Genomic DNA, 17982 nt, shown 5'->3' with positions numbered 1-17982 from the left:
TGAGAGAGTGACTCTTGATCTCAGGGTCATGAGTTTGAGCCTCATACTGGGTGTAGAGATTACTAAAAATAAATAAACTTTAAAAAAAAAAACCTAATGAACAAGGAGAAAATAAGAGCACTGATTCATTTCCTATCCCTGGTGTAAGCTACTCATCAGCCACATCTTGGAGTTAAAACAAAGAAAAGATCTGATCAGATATAATAAGTAGTCAGAAAAAGAAAATGGGGAAAGGCTATTTGAATTCTCACTTTATTCTGTATATCACTAGTGATAAGCTAATCCCTATGTATAGGAAAGGCTTGAGATAGGTAATGATACTATTAGGCCACTACATTTTAAAATAGTTAATTTCATCCTTGTGTCTTTAAAATTTTTTAATGTTTATTTATATTTGGGGGGTGGAGAGAGAGACAGAGACAGAATCTGAAGCAGGCTCCAGGCTCTGAGCTGTCAGCAAGCACAAAGCCTGATGTGGGGCTCAAACTCACGAACCATGAGATCATGACCTGAGCTGAAGTCAGCTGCTCAACTGTCTGAGCCACCCAGGTGCCCCCTGTGTTTTTGTTTTGTTTTTGTTTTTTTTAAATTTTTTTAAATGTTTTATTTATTTCTAGGAGAGAGAGAGAGAGAGACAGCGTGAGCAGGAGAGGTTCAGAGAGAGAAGGAGTCACAGACTCCGAAACAGGCTCCAGGCTCTGAGCTGGCAGTCAGCACAGAGCCCGATGCGGGGCTCGAACCCACGAACCGCGAGATCATGACCTAAGCGAAAGTCGGACGCTCAACCGACTAAGCCACCCAGGCGCCCCCCCTGTGTTTTTGTTTAAATTGAAGTATAATTTACTAGTCATCAAATGCATAAATCCTAAATGTTGGCTCAAGAAATTTGAACACATGCATATACCTATATAATTACCACCCAGTTCAAGATAAAATATTTCCATCATCCCCCAAAATCTCATGTCCCTTTCCAGTCATTACTTACCCATCCTCTGACCTGAGGTTATTAGTGTTCTGACTTCTCTCTCTGTAGCTTCGTTTTCCTGTTCTTGAACCTCATGTAAATGTAATCATACATGTGTGCTCTTTTGTACCTGGCTTTGATAGTTTTATTTGCTGTGTGTATTGAGTTCATTCCTACATGATCTTGTATATAGAAAATCCTAAGGTACACACACACACACACACACACACACACACACACACACACACACTAGTTGAATAAACACATTCAGCAAGGTTGCAGAATATAAAATCGATATATGAAAATCAGTTGTACTTCCATACATTTGCAATGAACAATCAAAAAATGAAACTACGAAAACAGTTTCATTCATGCTTAGGAATAAACTTAAAAGAAGACCAAGATTTATACTCTGAAAACTATAAAACATTGTTGAAAGAAATTGAAGAAGATCTAAATAAATGGAAAAACATTCTGTGTTCATGAATTGGAAGACTTAATATTAAGTTGGTAATACTCCCCAAATTGATCTATAGGTTCAGCACAATCCCAAAAACACAGCTGGTGGGGCACCTGTTACCAAAGGGGGAAAGAAGCATTCCATTTTTATAGCTGAGAAGTATGAATTACGTAGAGATCTAGTACGATTGTTTTTTCTCTCACCTTCTCAGAGACATTTGGGTTGTTTCTAGTTTGGGCTATTATTAAGGCCATTATTAATGAAGTCCTGTGAACATTTGTGTGCAAATCCTCCTGTGGACATATGCTTTAATTTCTCTTGGGTAAATACCAAGGAATGGAATCTCTAGGTCATGGGGTAGGTATATATTAAACTTTATTAGGGGCAGCCAAGAGCGCCGGGGTGGCTCAGTCAGTTAAACATCTGACTTCGTCTCAGGTCATGATCTCACAGTTTGTGCATTCTAGCCCTGCATCAGGCTCTGTGCTGACAGCTCAGAGCTTGGAGCCTGCTTTGGATTCCGCGTCTCCCTCTCACTCTCCCCCTCCACCTCTCCACTCACACTCTGTCTCTCTTTCTCTCTCACTCTCTCTCAAAACTAAGTAAACATTAAAAAAATATTAAGAACAGCCAAATAGTTCCAAAGTAGTGTCATTTTACACGCTCATCTGTCCCATTTGTTTTCATGTCTATGTTTTCTTTCTTTCTTTCTTTCTTTCTTTCTTTCTTTCTTTCTTTCTTTCTTTCTTTCTTTCTTTCTTTCTTTCTTTCTCTCTTTCTCTCTTTCTCTCTTTCTTTCTCTCTCTCTCTCTCCCTCCCTCCCTCCCTCCCTTCCTTTCTCTTTTTTGAGAGAGAATGAGAGAGAGCACAAGACGGGATGGGCAGTGGGAGAGGGAGAGAAATTTAGGCAGGCTCCATGCCTGTGCAGAACCCGACGTGGGGCTCGATCTCACGACCCTGAGATCATGACCTGAAATCAAGAGTTGGATGCTTAACTGACTGAGTCCCCCAGGCACCCCTAGATACGTTTTATAACATAAATAATATATTAGTGCAATTGTATGCATTGATAGTTATAAGTAAATATACAGAGGCGCCTGGGAGGCTCAGCCCATTGAGCAACTGACTTGATTTTGGCTGAGGTCCTGAAATCATGGTTCATGAGATAGAGCCCATGTCAGGCTCTGTGCTGACAGTGCAGAGCATGCTTGAGATTCTCTCTCTCTCTTTGCACCTCCACTGCTCATTTTCTCTCTCAAAATAAACAAACATAAAAAAAGTATACAGATTGCTGAGATACGTGATCAAAAGATTTTTACTACAGAGGATTCTGAATAGACTAGTTCTGTAGCCTGGGACTAGCAGACAGTTGATATTGCTCAAGGCTTTGTATTAGTTTGATATGACTGCAATAGCAAATTGCCACAAACTGGTGGTTTAATTTTTTTTAACCATTTTAATTTTATTTAATGTTATTTTTTTTTTTTTATTTTTGAGAGGTAGAGCACAAGTGGGGGAGGGGCAGAGACAGAGAGAGGGAGACACAGAATCCAAAGCAGGCTCCAGGCTCTGAGCTCTCAGCACAGAGCCCAAGGCAGGGCTCGAACTCATGGACTGTGAGACTGTGACCTGAGCTGAAGCTGGACACTCAACCGACTGAGCCACCCAGGCACCCCTAATTTTTCTTTACTGTTATTTTAATTTTTAATGTTATTTTAAATTTTAATTAATAAGATTATTAAAATTTTAATTAATAAAAATTAATTTTTATTAATAAAAATTTTAAAATTGAAAACTTATAGTGTTATCTTATTTTTGAGTGAGAGAGAGAAAGAGAGAGAGAGAGAGCTAGAGAGAACAAGCAGGGGAGGGACAGAGAGACAGGGAGACTCAGCATCTGAAGCAGGCTCCAGGCCCCCAGCTGCCAGCACAGAGCCTGATGTGGGGCTCAAACCCACAAACCATGAGATCATGACCTGAGCCGAAGTCCAATGCTTAACCGACTGAGCCACCAGGCGCCCCATTGGTGGTTTAAAATAACAGGAATGTATTATCTCACAGAAGGCCAGAAGTCTGAAATCAGGGTGTCAGCAGGGCGGGGCTCCCTCCGCAGGCTCTAGGGGATGCTTTTTCCTGGCCCCTTTCACTTCTCGTGGCTCCAGGCGTTCCTTAGTCTGTGGCTGCAGAACGCCCTCTCATCTCTGCCTCCACCTTCATGTGGCATTCTCCCTTTCTCCCCCACTGTCTTCTCTTCTGCCTCTTATCAGGAAGGTCATTGGATTTAGCCCCCCCCCCCAGATCATCCAGAAAGATCTTGAGATCTCATGTATACAAGACCCTTTTTTGCAAGTAAGGTCACATACACAGGTTACGGGGATTAGAGCGTATCTTTTAGGGGGCACCATTCACCCTCTACAGGCCTGTCCTAGCAGAAGGAATGGGGAGGAGAGGATGGACTCGAGAGTCCTTAGGTTGGACGTGTTCTGTTCTTGTTCTTGAGGCACATATAAAGGTAGACTCGATAGGGTTTGGTGACAGATTAGATGCAGGGCATTTGGGACGGGATAATCTCAAGAATAATGGTTAGGTTTCCAACTTGGCTGATGGGAAGATGCTTCCTACCTGGGACATTCTTTTCCCAGGTAGGAAGAGGAAGGACAGGCATTCAAAGGCAGAGCACTGCATAAGTCGGTTTTGCTCTGGTTTCTGCCCACATGTCATGGCCTCAGAGAGGTCTCCCCTATCCAGGCTACCTAAATTCTTTCTCTCTGTTGTTCAGCCTGTGTATCGGTTAGGATTAGATTTGGCTGGGAGTGACAGAAACCCCCCAAATAGCAGTTGGCTTAACCCATCGGAATTTTCCTTTTCTCTCGGGTTCTAGAAATCTAGGGACAGTCTGTAGGGGGCTGATGTGGGGCACCTTGGTGACAGGGGTGCAAGCTCGTTTTATTTTTTTGTTGTTGCTTTGTTTTGTGGGACTGCCATTCCCAAGGTTATCTCATAATCCAAAATGTTCCTGGTTCTCTAGCCAGTCTGTCTGTATTTCATCCAGTAGGAAGGAAGAATGACAAGAGGAAAGGCTGCATAATCACTGTGTCCTAAGGGAGGCTTCAGGAAGCTAGCATGGGATGCCCTCACTTTCATCTCTTTGGCCAAAACTCACTCCCCTGGCCACGTCTCGTTGCACGGTAGATGGAGTCTTTCTTCTGGAGGGAGCTGGAGGTGGGGGCTGGATTCCGCTAAAAATCGGAGCATTTCTTAGTTAGAACACTTGATCTTAGCAAAAGGCTGAGAAGCGATTCTTCCTTTGTTAGAACAAAGGGGAAATGGAAATTGTAAGATGTGTCACCTACATTCTGCTTTATTTTTCCTCCTAGCCCCTGAGCTGATGTATATTTAATTTGTGACTTGTTTACTGTCTGTCCCTCCCCACCTGAACGTGTGGGCAGAGACTCTGTCATGCTCACCTGCCCATGTCCAGTGATTAGGAAGTACAAGCAGACTAGGTGCTTCACAAATGTTCGTTGAATGAGTAAATGACAACCTGGGGAATTGAGAAAAGAGAGTAAGTTTAAGAAGAAAGGACTGTGATGTGAGACATACCAACTTTCAGGCGCCTGTGGGGTCTTGGAGCTGATGTTCATGGGCAGTTGGAACATGGGTCTGGGGTTCAGGAGCGAAATGGGGGCTGGACTTGTGACACGTGGGATTCTTTGGAGGGGGGTGCCTGGGTGGCTCGGTGGTTGGGAGTCTGACTCTTGATTTTGGGTCAGGTCATGATATCATGGTTCACTTTGGGCTCTGTGCTGATAGCACAGAGCCTGATTGGGATTCTCTCCCTCCCCCTCTCTCTCTGCCCCTCCTTCCCCAAATAAATAAATAAACGTTAAAAAAAAGAAATTTATAAAAAAATACAAACAGCGATTCTTTGGGTAGGGCACAGTGGGANCCCCCCCACCCTCAGCCCCCTGGGAAGGGCACCTGCTTCCATACCTCCCTTCTAGCCCCTCCGGTCAGGCGAATCTGCTCACCATGTGGTCTGAGGATGCCCTTTTTAAGAGAGGGCTCTGCAGAGCCAGGGTCCATGTGCCGCACTTTCCAAATCTAACCAAGCATGACTCAGTACCCCAGGGGAGAAGCTCCCTAATACAGGTTTTTGGATCCCTCTGTGACTGAGCCATCACTGGGCCTGTATAGAATAAGTGAAATAAGGACTCTATGATAAAATGAATATTTCACCTTGTTAGAACAGCAGGGTGGTCTTGAGCCAGACTGTCTGGGAAGTCACTTAACCTCCCTGTGACTCAATAGTCTTATCTATAAAATGGCGATATAAGTAGCATGTTTCTCATTAGTTTGTTCTTAGGGTCAAAGAAGCGAATCTAAGTAAAGAATTCAGAACAATACCCGGTCCACAGTAAGTTCGACCTGAAAACTAGCTATCATTATAATGCCCAAGGTAGTTCACTTAGAAAGCAGCCCTTATTTTTCTTTCCCCGACTTAAAACATCTTTTCCTTTGGGAAATTATGGTGATAGGATATGGAAATTGTAACTAAAAAATTATCTTTTCTTAGCAAAGTGAAAAGACAGTACCTTAGTTTTTATTTATATGTGTGCTTAATTTGCTGGCCTCTGAAGTCCCACAGCCTAGGAACCTGCCTAGGTGTCGACGTGGACTCTCCTGCATGAAAGTTTCCTCCTATGTTTTGGAGTTAATGCTTTAAAAACATTTTTTTTAATGTTTATTTTATTTTTGAGAGACAGAGAGACAGAGCTTGTGCATGGAAAGGGCAGAGAGAGAAGGAGACACAGAATCCAAAGCAGGCTGCAGGCTCTGAGCTGTCAGCACAGAGCCCGGAGCAGGGCTCTGACCCATGAATGTTGAGATCATGACCTGAGCTGAAGTTGGCTACTTAACCGACTGAGCCCCCCAGGCTCCCCAGGTGTTAATTCTAACAGGCCAGGATTAAAGATTTTTTGTCGGCCCTGTGATGGTGGCTGTGTGTGGACGTTGGAGAGAACTATCCCAGGAAACTTGGGGGTAATCAGCAAGGTGACTTTTGAGATTGCTCTGTTCCAATGAGATACGAGCTTCCATTGGGAAGGGAACTGGCCTGAAGTAAGGAGCCGGGCGGAAGACAGGCGGGCCTCAGCAGTCTGGATAACCCTTCCAGGTCATCATTCTTTTGCATAGGAGGCTTACCGGGTTCAGAGGCAATGGAATGATGATGGGATGTCCAACAAGCCACAGGGCCAGATTGGGCCTTCCTCACTCCCTTGAGGGACTGCCATCCTCCAAGGGAAGTAGAGACCTTCTTGGGACAGAGGCTGAGAGAGGCATCTCTGGGCATCAGATCCTTTCTGAGCCAGGTAAACAGGTCATGGTTGAGCAAGGGGCGGCCGCGCGGAGACCTTTATGATCCTAAAAGAGGTGGGACTTGGGTGAAGCAAGAGAGGTGCATTCGTGTGCAAGATTTAAATCTTGTATTCAAATCTTGCACCCGAGGCACCTCTCTGGCCTCATCTTAACCCCAGCCCTAACACCTGAGGCCTTGTGTCTGTAAATTCCAGTGATCAGGGGCTGAAAACTTAAAGGCCTACGGGGGCAGACATTAGTGTGTATCAGTGAAGTGAGCAGACTGGGTGGGGCCTGGGGCCAGCTGCAGTACCCCTGCACTGTCTGAAGGGGGCAGTGGCTGCTCAGTTCTAACTGAGCTTGCCACGTGATAACCTGGGCCTGTGTGACTAGACCTAAGATGTGGGGAATCTGGATTTATTTTATTTTACTGTACTTTATTTTTTAAGTCTATTTATTTTGAGAGAGAGAGAGAGCACACAAATGGGAGAGCGAATCCCAAGCAGGCCAGTGCAGAACCCAATGTGAGGCTCCAACCCACAAAGTGACAGATCACAACCTGAGCCAAAGTCAAGAGCCAGATGCTTACCCAACTGAGCTACCGAGGTGCCCCGGGAACCTGGGTTTTAAAGCGAAACTTCTGACTTTTAAGCGCTTCCTCATATTTATAAAATATTAGGCGAGCCAAATAAGATACGTTGTAGGCCATATTTTAGCCTGGTGTTTGCCAACTTATAACCTCTGTTCCGATGCTGTCAGAAGGCAGAACTTTGGACCAATGAGAGAGGCAGGGAGACAGGCTAAGAATGCGATTCTCCATCCCCAGCCGCTCCAGGGGCTTCCACAAAGGAGCACAAGTGTCTGCAGAATTGATGAGAAAGTCACTGTGACCTTTCGTCCCCATGTGCTCCCCAGCCGCAGGGCCGCTAGGACCTTGGAGGGACTGCCCTCAGCACTGTCCAAAAGAAACTGCAAAAACCAGTACCGATGGGTTCCTTTCAGAAATTTCTTCTGGATGTTCTCATGTCAGTGCTTTTCACTCCCAGCAGTCCCTCAGACTTAGCTGGGCAACTCCTAAAAGCTGGTGTTTGGCCACCACTCCAGGTCAATTCAGCCATCACCTGGGGCCAGGCCTGGGCATCAGCACTTGTGAAAGTCCTCGGGGTGACTCTTGTGCAGTCGGGTTGAAAACCGCAGGCATAACTAATAGAAATGTTGGGTCAGGATTCCACCAGGTGCTTCTTCTCAGAATGCGCTTTGCGTGACAGTGGTCCCCCCGCCCCACCCAGGAGTCCCACATGTTGCAGTGGTGTGCATGCTAGCCTTAATAATTCTTTTTTCTCTTTCACTGTCTCTGAGACCTTAAACGTGCTCTGTAACCTCCATAACCCTCATGGACTGATTAAGTGTGGGGATAATGATATTTGCCCTTCTATTTGCCTCATCAGCGTGTTATCAGGAGAAATGAGGCAATAAATGAAAAAATAAATGCTCTGTAAACCGTCAGTATTATGCAAACACTGCTGTTAGAAGTGTGCTCCCAGGTGCTGGGGTACCGCTTCGATCCACTGGCGAGAATTTCTGGAGTAACATTCCTAGGGCCCTGGGTCGGCTGAGAACTGTTACATCGTGACTTAGCTGTTGCCTGCCTTCTCTTACTGGTGGGTGCATTTTGCGGGCGGTGGCCTGGCATGGCCTGACTACCACCTCCTGCCCCAACTCCTCCAGGAGGGAGCACAGTAAATGAAGAGAGACACCCAGGGGACTTCGGCCAGAGGGGAGGGCCATCTGAAGGGTGAGGGGAGATGTGTGGAACTAGATTTCCAATGGTCAAGGTCCTTGTTGCTCTTCCTCGGAGTTCAGATAGTAATCAGCAAGGGGCTTAGCTGGGGTCCAGCAGCTCTATGGCAGCAAAAGAAAGTGGGATAATAAAGAAGTGCATGAGATGATGCCTGGCATGATAGAGGGCACAGGCCCAGCTCTGAGCCTGGGAGCAGTCACAGCGGTGTAACATGGCCTCTGGTCTCGAAGCTATCTGATGGGGGCCGATAAGACCAGTCCCCCCCAGAAGACAGTATCAGACAGACTATTATGAGTGAGTGTTACTTATCCGAGGCCCAGGCTGCATTGAGGTGGGTGGGGGGAGGGGGGAAGGATGGACAGAACCCTGGCTGGGCATCAGAACTGTGTTTAAGTCCCAGCTCCAGCCTCTAGCACAGGCTGAGCTGGACAAGATGGCTCCCTCGGTGCATTGCAGGTTCCCAGTCTGCAAAGAAGAGTCTTGGTCTAGATCTAGATGTACTCTGAGCACAGTCCGAGTTTGCCCTGTGGAAGTGCTGAGGCCTGGGAGATTGGGGTGAGTGGCCATGCTCAGGAGAGGCTTTCATGGGAAGGATGGGAGAGCTGGGCTCTCGGTGAGACAGACACTTGGTCAGCGGGAGGTGAGCGGAGAAGGCAGGGCAGGCAAGGAAATGTGTGCAGGGGCTTAAAAGGAATGGACTCGGCAGGCCAAGGACAGTGGGAGGTGGCCTTGCTGCGGCCCAGGGTGGAGGGAGAGATAAGTGGGGGGTAGTAGAGTCAGATCACAGACGGCCTGAGACACCAGGCAGAGATGTTTCAATTNGGGGGGGGGGGGAGAGGGGTCATCAAAGGATTTGGGGCAGGGCTATGATGTGATTAGGCTGCTTCTTAGCAGGAATAACGTGGCCTGGACTTCAGAATGACTTGGACAGTAGGAAGCTAAGAACCAGGGAGGGCAGCTGGAAGACTCTTGTGATATTTCTGGCATAGGACAATGAGGTCAAGAGGTTGGAGGAAGCAGTGGGCCAGGCCTAGAACTATTTCTCAGCATATACTGATGGATCTTGGGGCCTGCGTGCATTCAAGGGGTGGGGAGGAAGGAGTCACCTTGAGAAGCAGTTTCTCAAAGGTCAGGGAAGAGAAAGCACTGGCAGCGTCCCTGCCTGCAAACAGAACGTCTCGGGGTAGCCTGGAACTTTGGGAGGCTCAGCCTCTCCCCGGCTCCAGCTCAGCCAAGAGATCACAGATGCAACAGGGCCACGGTGGTGGCAGGGGCCTAGGTGGAGGCATATGTATACTCCTAATGCTCCTGGTCACTGCACTGGGCTCATTTCACCTTTGAGCGCTAGGTGTGGGAGACGGAGCGATTACCAAAGCACAGTTCTTGACCCTCACCGAGCTTCCAGCCTGGAAGTCCCGCAGCACTGCATCTGCAGGCCTCAAATGGCAGTTGAGAACAACCAAATCGTTCTGGTTCTCCCAATTTTACTTTATGGCCGTGTGGGCAGTGTAGGGGTTTGATGAATGCCAGAAAATCTCCGTCCCTGGTTTATAATGCTCCTACCCTGAGGGTGGATCCAGGTTTTGTGGGGTTTGAAGACAGTATGATTTTAGGGGACCTCCTTGGAAAATATTTTGAAATTACACATATAAAGTTGCATGGCCCTCTCAGGGCCTTCAGTGGGAATTGGAATACAAGTGCAAAGCCCTTATCAGGTTCCCAAACTTGTAATAAGGCTCACCATTTATTAAGTGTGTATTATACAAGCAGGTATTCCACAACCACCATGGGAGGCTGGGGGGGCTTTCGTATCTCCAGAGTATGAATGAGGAAGTTCAGGAAGGTGACTCCGCGTCCCAGCCAGAAAGCCAGGAGGTGTGGACTGAGCTCTGGACTGAGGGCTCTGGCTTCAAGGGTCACATCTGAGGTATTCTTCAGTTGGTGACAGCAGCGGTCAGGCCCCTAATGTTCCTAAGGAGGAATGTACTGGACCAGTCCTCTCCCTTTGATACCACTGTACCCTCGGTAGGCCTGGCCAGGGTTCCCCAGGATCCAAGTCTGGAATAGAGGTTCTGGGACGGGGCTGTGTGCATCTCAGGGCACCACATGGTGCAGCCTTGGTCCCAGGAGCATGGCCTATTCAGGCAGAGAGGCTGCGTACAGACAATAGAAAGGACAGCAAACTGCAGGGCTGCGCCTTGGCTTTGAAAACACACAGACCTAATTCTGGGATCTACAACTTCCTGGTTGTACGAAGTCTGGCAAGATACATGGCGTCGCCTAGCCTCAACCTGATTGATGACCTGTTGAATCAGGATAGTAACCCCTTCGTTGTGTTTTGAGCTCATGACAGGTCATCTTGTAAGACAGGAAGGCGCCTGCACACAGAGGGCAATGAACCTACGCTTCGGTAGCTATCAAAGCAGGTGCGTAACCGCCTGATTCCGCGCCTCCCTTCCCTCGGTGAAGGCTGAACGTTTTTCTAAGGATTCCTCCCAGCCCGGCTAACTTCCTCTGGGGAAGTGAAAAAGGCGGCACCTAGGAGGGGGCGCCCGAGGTGCCCCCCGCGACGCCAGCGAGCCAGGGTGGGCAAGAGGAAGAGCACGCCCGGGGGTACGGCCTAGCGGGGGCGTGTGCCCTCCCGAGAGCTCAGGATCCAGCGCCTCCGGGGAGGGCGTTGTGGGGAGTCGTTCTCGGTTTAGCAACACAAATCCGCCAAACGGAGATTAGGCCGGGCGGCCGGGGTGGGGGCGATGCACTGCCGGGAGGACGCAGGTGGGACTCGGCACTCGGCATCTCGGGCCCGCGAGAGCCGGCCGGGGCGGTCACCGGGTGCGGGGACCGAGAAGCCTCCGNGTGTGTGTGTGTGTGTGTGTGTGTGCGCGCGCGTGTGTGTGTGTGTTGGGGGGAAAGACCACCGGCGCTGGGCTGCTTGCTGCAGTGTCCTTGAGATGGGCTGTGGATGTCAGATGGGCCCCCGGGCAGTGAGGGGAGGTGGCGGTGTGGGGACCGGTGGGTCTGTCTGTCCGTGTGGCCTGTTCGGAAGGTTCTGAGCGCCGTGGGCGGCGGAGCGATTACAGAGATGATGGGGAGGTGAGCGCGAGCAGGCGAGGGTGCTGGCTGGAGGCCAGGCATCCCATATTCGGGGTTCCCCGCGGACGGCGCCGGGTGCCCCAGAGAAGCCCTCCTCCCGGCTCTACCAGCTGTTGCGGCTGCCCCTTAATCTGAGGACAGGGTGACCCGCCCGGCTTCCTGGAACCGGGAGGGGTTCGGAGGCCACCGGAAACTTTGCTCATAGGCCTCAGGTCCGGAGCGGCATGTCTGAATGGAATTTTTTATTCCTCTACGTGACCGCTCTCTTAAACTGTGATTTCCAGCCAGGCCAGGGAGTTTTATTAAATAAGAGACTGGTCTTTTGAGTCGGTTGGAGGCCTTGACGTGTTTGCTTGTGACATGTGTGTACTTGCACATGGAGGCGTCTCCAAACCCCGAGGGGTGGTTGTCTTTGACATCTGTCTAGCATAAAATACTGTCCGCTGGCGGGTCTTAAAGCTGTATGTCTCCCTGATGCCATCGTTGCCATCGTGTTTTAAAGAAACAGTCTAGGCTGTAGGGAAAAGCACCCATGTCATCAGTACTGGCGAGGCCTGGCACAGGCCGCTGGCCCACCCACGCCCAGCATGGGTGACATTATTGCTTGGGGAAGCTGGGATGGACAAGCAAAGTCAACCTGACTTTGGTGTTCAAACCTACAGGTGAGAGGCGGGAGCGTAAGGCCTGGATTTGCTGCCCCGCCAGCCACGGGATGTTCTTTCGTTCCTCTTCCTATCTACCGAGGACAACCCCCTCCTCAGGCACAATAGGAAACAGGCCTGCTGAGGGCAGTGACCTCATCAAGGTCACCCGGTGAGTTAGAGGCAGAACCAGGGCGGGTCTCTCCCTCCCTCCCTCCCTCCCCTGGGAACTTGACCGGGGCTCCTCCTGGAAGTCAGCTGAGGGGGAGGTGCTGAGACAAAGGCCCTGGGGATGCTGCCTGGATCCTGGGCCCTGTGCCCAGTGGGGACCAGAGTAGGGTAATTAGGAGACAGGCCTGGGAATCTGCCACCGGCCCTCATAGCTATGAGCACCACTGAGTCTAGAGTTGTCAAACGGTAGGGCTCGTGCTCACTGCTGTGCAGCACGCCGGACCTTGCTTCTGGAGCTGTGCATGCCAACACGTGTGTTTCACAAGTTTTCTCCAGTGGTGGTGCGCATCTTGATGTTCTTCTCGCTTCACAGCGGGATGAGTTCCCTGCCCTCCCCCTGCACATGGGGGGCTCTGTAGCTCGAGACTGCAGACCATTGGGGTGGGGACCCAGATGACCCTCATAAATTTCCACCAATCATACCTGCCCTCCCTCACCTGCGTGGCCTCGGGGGGCTATGCTGGGTTGAGGTTTGGACTGTACTCAGTAAGGATTGTTTTCTCGGGCACTCAGTGTTGAGTGTGGCCCCAGGGCCTTCCGCTTGCTCTGGTGACCTGCCTCCAGTTCTGTCTGCCAGGCTCCTGGAGGCGTCTGAGTGTGTGATTTCTGATTGAATTGGTCCTCAAATCCTTCCTGCTCCCAGATTGCGATTCTGACCTTCCCTCCCTGCCCTCTTCTGGCCACAGATCGTTGCTGGATCGATGCTCCCACCAGATAATATTTTTGGCCAAGGAGAGTCTTAAGAACAAGATGGCCTTCTCGCACCCCACCTAGGACCTCTTACACGGCTTTCTGTGGGTGTGTGTGTGTGTGTATGTTCTTTTTTTTAAGTTTATTTATTTATTTTGAGAGAGGGAGATGGAGAGAGAGGGAGAGAGAGAATCCCAAGCAGGCTCCACACTATCAGCCCAGAGCCCTATGTGGGGCTCGAACTGAGTAACTGTTGAGATCATGACCTAACAAAACCAAGAGTTGGACACTTAACCAACCAAGCCAGCCAGGTGCTGTGTGTGTGTGTGTGTGTGTATGTACATGTGTATATGTGTGTATTCTTGCCAGGAGATCACCTTGGCCTGCCTGATGGGCTGTGCCACCATCCATGGGTGTGGTCCCCAGCAAGCTTTCTGGGCCTCCTGACAGCTGGTGGACACTTGTTCCAGTGGCCTAGTCAGCCTTCCCTGCCCCACCCGTGCACATGCTGGGGGATTCATCTCCTCTCCCAGGACTCAAGACTTGTTAGAGAGCAGTCCTTCCTACCCACCGCTTACTGTGAAAAGGCTGGGTGGGGGTGCAGGACTCAAAGCCCTGTTCGTCTTGCCCAGACTGGGCCCTACCTGTGACCCAATGGGGACCCGTTGAAGGCAACCCCCCACCTGCCTAACCTGCCAGCGTAGGTTGCCATGATGATTCAGCCCTTCTGCCCTAGGCAGCCTCTGGGGGCTCTGGAGACAGGCCTGGCATCCCTTACTAACCTTCATTGATTTTCTTGCCTTCTGGCTTGAGGGTAAAAGGAAGGAAGATGGGGATGGTGCCAGGGAAGGTTTTTTTCAGGATTGCTCAGGATACAGAAGTGATCCTGAGGAGGGGTATCATTTCTCTCTTCATTGCCTAGGAGACATGTCACTAATTCAGTCTCATAAATACATCCTGGGTTGAAACAAGCTGAGTGCCTGCCTTCTGGCTGTGGAGCCCCACTTACCAGACTGTATCTGCATGATGCTGAGTAATGGGATGCTGGGAAAAGTGTGTCCTGGCATTGGGCTGAAATAAGTACAAGACCTGTACTTGCCTTTTACTCTTCTAGTGCTGTTAGGAGGAAAGGAGGCACGTGTGTGCTCGTGAAAGAGTCCATTCATCAGAATCCCGGACATCTGCTAGTTCTTCAGCCAGAGTCTGGGTCCTTTGACCTCCAAGCAACTTTTAACATGCCTGTCATCTTGCCCGCTTTTCCCATTTGGCTTAGCCCTTAGCAGCCTGGAGGAGAGTGAAGGTTTGCATAGTGGCTTGTTTGGGAGAGGAAGATGAGTCCTGTAAGGTGCGATCGTGGCCTTTTAAGAAGGACTAGCTTCTGGGGCACGTGGCTGGCTCGGTCAGTAGAGCATGCGAGTCTTGATCTTGGGGTTGTGAGTTTGAGTCCCACATTGGGTGTAGAGATTACTTAAAATCTTAAAAAAAAAAAAAAAAGAAGGACTAGCTTCCTTTCCTCCAAGGTTGTTAGAATGGTAAGCAAACACCAGGGGGTTTTCTCTGAGTGGGATCCCCATGACCCTAAGTAATCTCCTTTGTCTAACAAATCTCAATCTGTCCAAATCTCAATTTGTCCAACAGCCAAACCCAGGAGTGCTTGGCCCAGGAAGGTGGGGGAGAGTATGCTTAGCAGTTAAAAAGGCTACCCACGGTTTAACTTCTCAGCACATGTGTCCCAGCTACAAAAGCGAACGTTAAACAAAATGCCCTTTCCTTATTGCTCAGGGGTGAGAGAGAGGAGAGTTAGAAAAGCATGAAAAATACCTGAGACGCCTTTGGACCTGGTGTTACACAGATGTCCGGCAAGAGCCCCATCTTTGGTGCGTCTGTATCTCATAATCCTTGTTCCTTCCACATGGAGTGTTCTCTGGAGTTCTCCCCCACCCCTCCCCGAGAGAAGCCCCAACACTTCATTTGGTTTGATAATTTGGGACTGTCGTGAGGGAATAAACTGGGAAAGCGGGTGGGTACGAGGGACTTTCACATCTGGCCGTGCTGCACTGTCCTCCCACGCTCCTGCTGTGTTCTCGAAACGGCATGGGCTGCTCTCTCCTAAAAAGACTGATTTGGTGCCGTCTCCACGTGTGTGTGCAGTCAGGGATCCCTGCTTCATAGCATCGGCCGCTGGAGTCTGTTCCCAGCAGGTCCCGGATGCCCCTGAGGGTCCAGAGAGGCAACCGGACACCTCAGAGTCCAGGAAGCAGTCGTGGCCAGACTGCTGGCACCTGCTTATTGATTGGAGGACCCTTGGAACCAAGTCGGATCATGGGAACTCAGTGGTTTCTTTGGAAAATGTTCAAGTCCTTTATTATGTGCAGAGGGCCGTCCTAGGCTAGAGTGACAACTCTAAACCCGGCAGAAATGGCCCCTCTTCTCCTGGAAAGTAAATAATGATTTGCTGTCTTAACGATAAGTGTGAAGCACAGAATGCTGGGAGAGCGCATAGGAGCCAGTGATCAGATCATGGGTGGGAAATCACCAGCTCAGGAAGATGGCTTGAAGCCAGGCTGTAGATGTACAAATGGGAATATTATACTTAGAAACTGTGTGAGGGAGAGTCAAACGGGTAGTTCTCAAACTGTAGGTTTGCTTTCTCTCTTTTTAATGGTTCGTTATCTCTGAGTATTCTAGAACACTTTATGGCTGTCATATCAGATATCAGTTGTGTGTGTGTGTCTGTCATCTATCTATCTATCTATCTATCTATCTATCTATCTATCTATCTATCTATCTATCTGACAACACACACAAGTATACTAACATGCTTGTGTGTGTGTGTATGCTTTCATTTGATTTTTCAAAACCTCTGTCTGGGCAACAAGTATTACTGTCCCTGAGTGTTCCAGAGTAGCGCCTCCCTCTGCAGCTCCTCCCCTGGGCAGGCCTTTGTGCTAGTGACCCAAGGCAGGGATTTTATTCCTCATTTAGAAACAGGGACTGGAGGTCCAATGGAGAGAGACATGACTTTCTCAAGGTCTTAAGGAAATCTGGAATGGAGTCCAGAGGGCTATTTTTAAAATAATCATTCATTCATGCATTCATTCGTTTGTTTCCAGAGGGCTGTGTTTACTTCCTCTACGTCTTTCCTTTAGGAAAAAAAGCCCATCTTGGTTAATTTTTTTCCCATCTTTGTTGATTTTAATGAATTAACTTGGAATCTGTATTTTAATTCTCTCCCCCACAAGTCAACATGTGTGAGTCAGATCTTATGAAGTATTTGAGATACATAAAAATGTTGAGATTAACATAACTAACACCTGTGTACCTGCCACTCAGCTTGAGAAGTAACTGACACGGTGACATTAGAGATGGAGCTGAAACCCGTGTCTCCATCTTCCGTCCCCTCCATTTCTCCTTCCAGAGAGTGCCTCTGTTCTGATCTTGAGGTTTATCATTTCCATCCGTGTTTTTATACTTTATTATATATCATGTAGCTATAAACAGTATATAGTGTTACTTTATGTGGTTTTAAGATGTTGTAAATGTTATGCTGTGTGTGTCCTTTTGCAACTTGCCTTTTCTAGCTCAACGTTCTGCACTTGGGAGGGATTTTTCTGTGTTTCCCCGTACACCTCTGTTTCATCGATTGAAACTGTTGCACGCCCATACATTGTGTGCACACACCCCAATTCATAATTTAATCTCTTCCTTTGATGGGTATTTGGGTTTCTGATGTTTCACATTACAAAGTGCCGCGGTGACTCTCCTCCTGCACGGCTCCGTCAGTGCACATGCGCGGTCTCTAGGTTCCGGGCTGGGTGTCTGGGACCGAATTGCTTGCGCGGAGGAGTGTGTGCGTCTTCCCACTTTCAAGATTTTGTCAGATCGCCCTCCCGGGTGGTCCTGCCACTGTGACTCCCATCAGAAGTTTCCGCAGGTTCCTACTGTTGGCACACTAACCCCTCCCCCCCCCCAGTCAAACCTGTAACATTTTTAGTAGAGTGTTTCCTTTTTTAAAGAGTCGGTTTCTTCCCAGTCATTTATTGCCATTCAGGTTACAGCACTCGAGCGGAGTTTAAAATGAGCCGTTTCGTAGTTTACCTTATCAGGCAGAGCCTTTGTTGTGGAGTGTCTCGGAGTGAAATTGACAGCTCTGGCTGGGGCGGGGGCAGCCGTGCTGACTGCTGCACGGCCGGAGGAGGGGAGGACCGGGGGCAGGGAGAGGCGGTGAGGGCTCCCCGTGGCCCCTCGCCGTAGCGTTCCGGTGTGGGAGACCGTTGAACTTTTCCGGGAGTTACAAATGCACGTGCGCTGCCCGCACACCCTCTGTCTTCCTGGTGGATCCGGCCGAGGCGGGGCTGGCTTATCATCCCCTAGAGGCGCCGGCTCTGCTGGAGAACGCCGGGCCTGCAGCCTCTCTCACTGTCTTCCGTAAAAGGAGAGGGTGGCAGTGCCCCGCGGCAGGAAAGCCAACACGCGCAGGGTGCAGCCCAGCCCTTTGCAAACAGCCGCTGGTCCCGGCTTCAAGGCAGAAAATGTCGGATCGCGTGTTCCTCTGATTCCCGGGCCGGTCACCGGCCGCAGACGTTGAGACCCGGAGGGGACCTTAGAGGCAATTGAATGCCTACCAGGGGCCTGTCTTCTTCCTAATACAGGTCTAATTTAATCATCGGTGACAGTACTAATGGAAGCCGACACGGAGTGCCCGCCACGCTTCCTGCCGGGTCGTGTGCTAAAGGCATTAGTC

The 17982-nt window shown here is 49.4% G+C and overlaps 1 protein-coding gene and 1 long non-coding RNA gene across 3 annotated transcripts in view; one reads left to right on the top strand and one right to left on the bottom strand.

Annotated features, from left to right (window-relative positions):
- HK1 (hexokinase 1) overlaps positions 1-17982 on the top strand; it is a 113712-nt gene that overhangs the window by 33187 nt on the left and 62543 nt on the right. Inside the window, exon 1 of one of the 2 annotated variants that reach the window (XM_077778696.1) lies at positions 15104-15115. The exons of the other annotated variant lie outside the window; for it this stretch is intronic. The gene's annotated coding sequence lies outside the window, so the exon portion shown is untranslated. Of the gene's footprint in view, positions 1-15103; positions 15116-17982 lie in introns of those variants that run through there. 2 annotated transcript variants of the gene reach the window in all.
- Positions 4342-6767, bottom strand: LOC144243559 (uncharacterized). The gene is made up of 3 exons (XR_013338678.1): positions 6630-6767; positions 4892-4968; positions 4342-4663 (listed from the first exon to the last, which is right to left on the bottom strand). It is a non-coding gene; the product is annotated as an uncharacterized LOC144243559 (long non-coding RNA).

This window comes from Crocuta crocuta, unplaced genomic scaffold, assembly GCF_008692635.1.
Source record: "Crocuta crocuta isolate KB4526 unplaced genomic scaffold, BGI_CrCroc_1.0 scaffold167, whole genome shotgun sequence".
NCBI lineage: Eukaryota > Metazoa > Chordata > Mammalia > Carnivora > Hyaenidae > Crocuta > Crocuta crocuta.
Note: the sequence above shows the minus strand (reverse complement) of the source record. Positions and strands in the feature narration are given on the sequence as shown.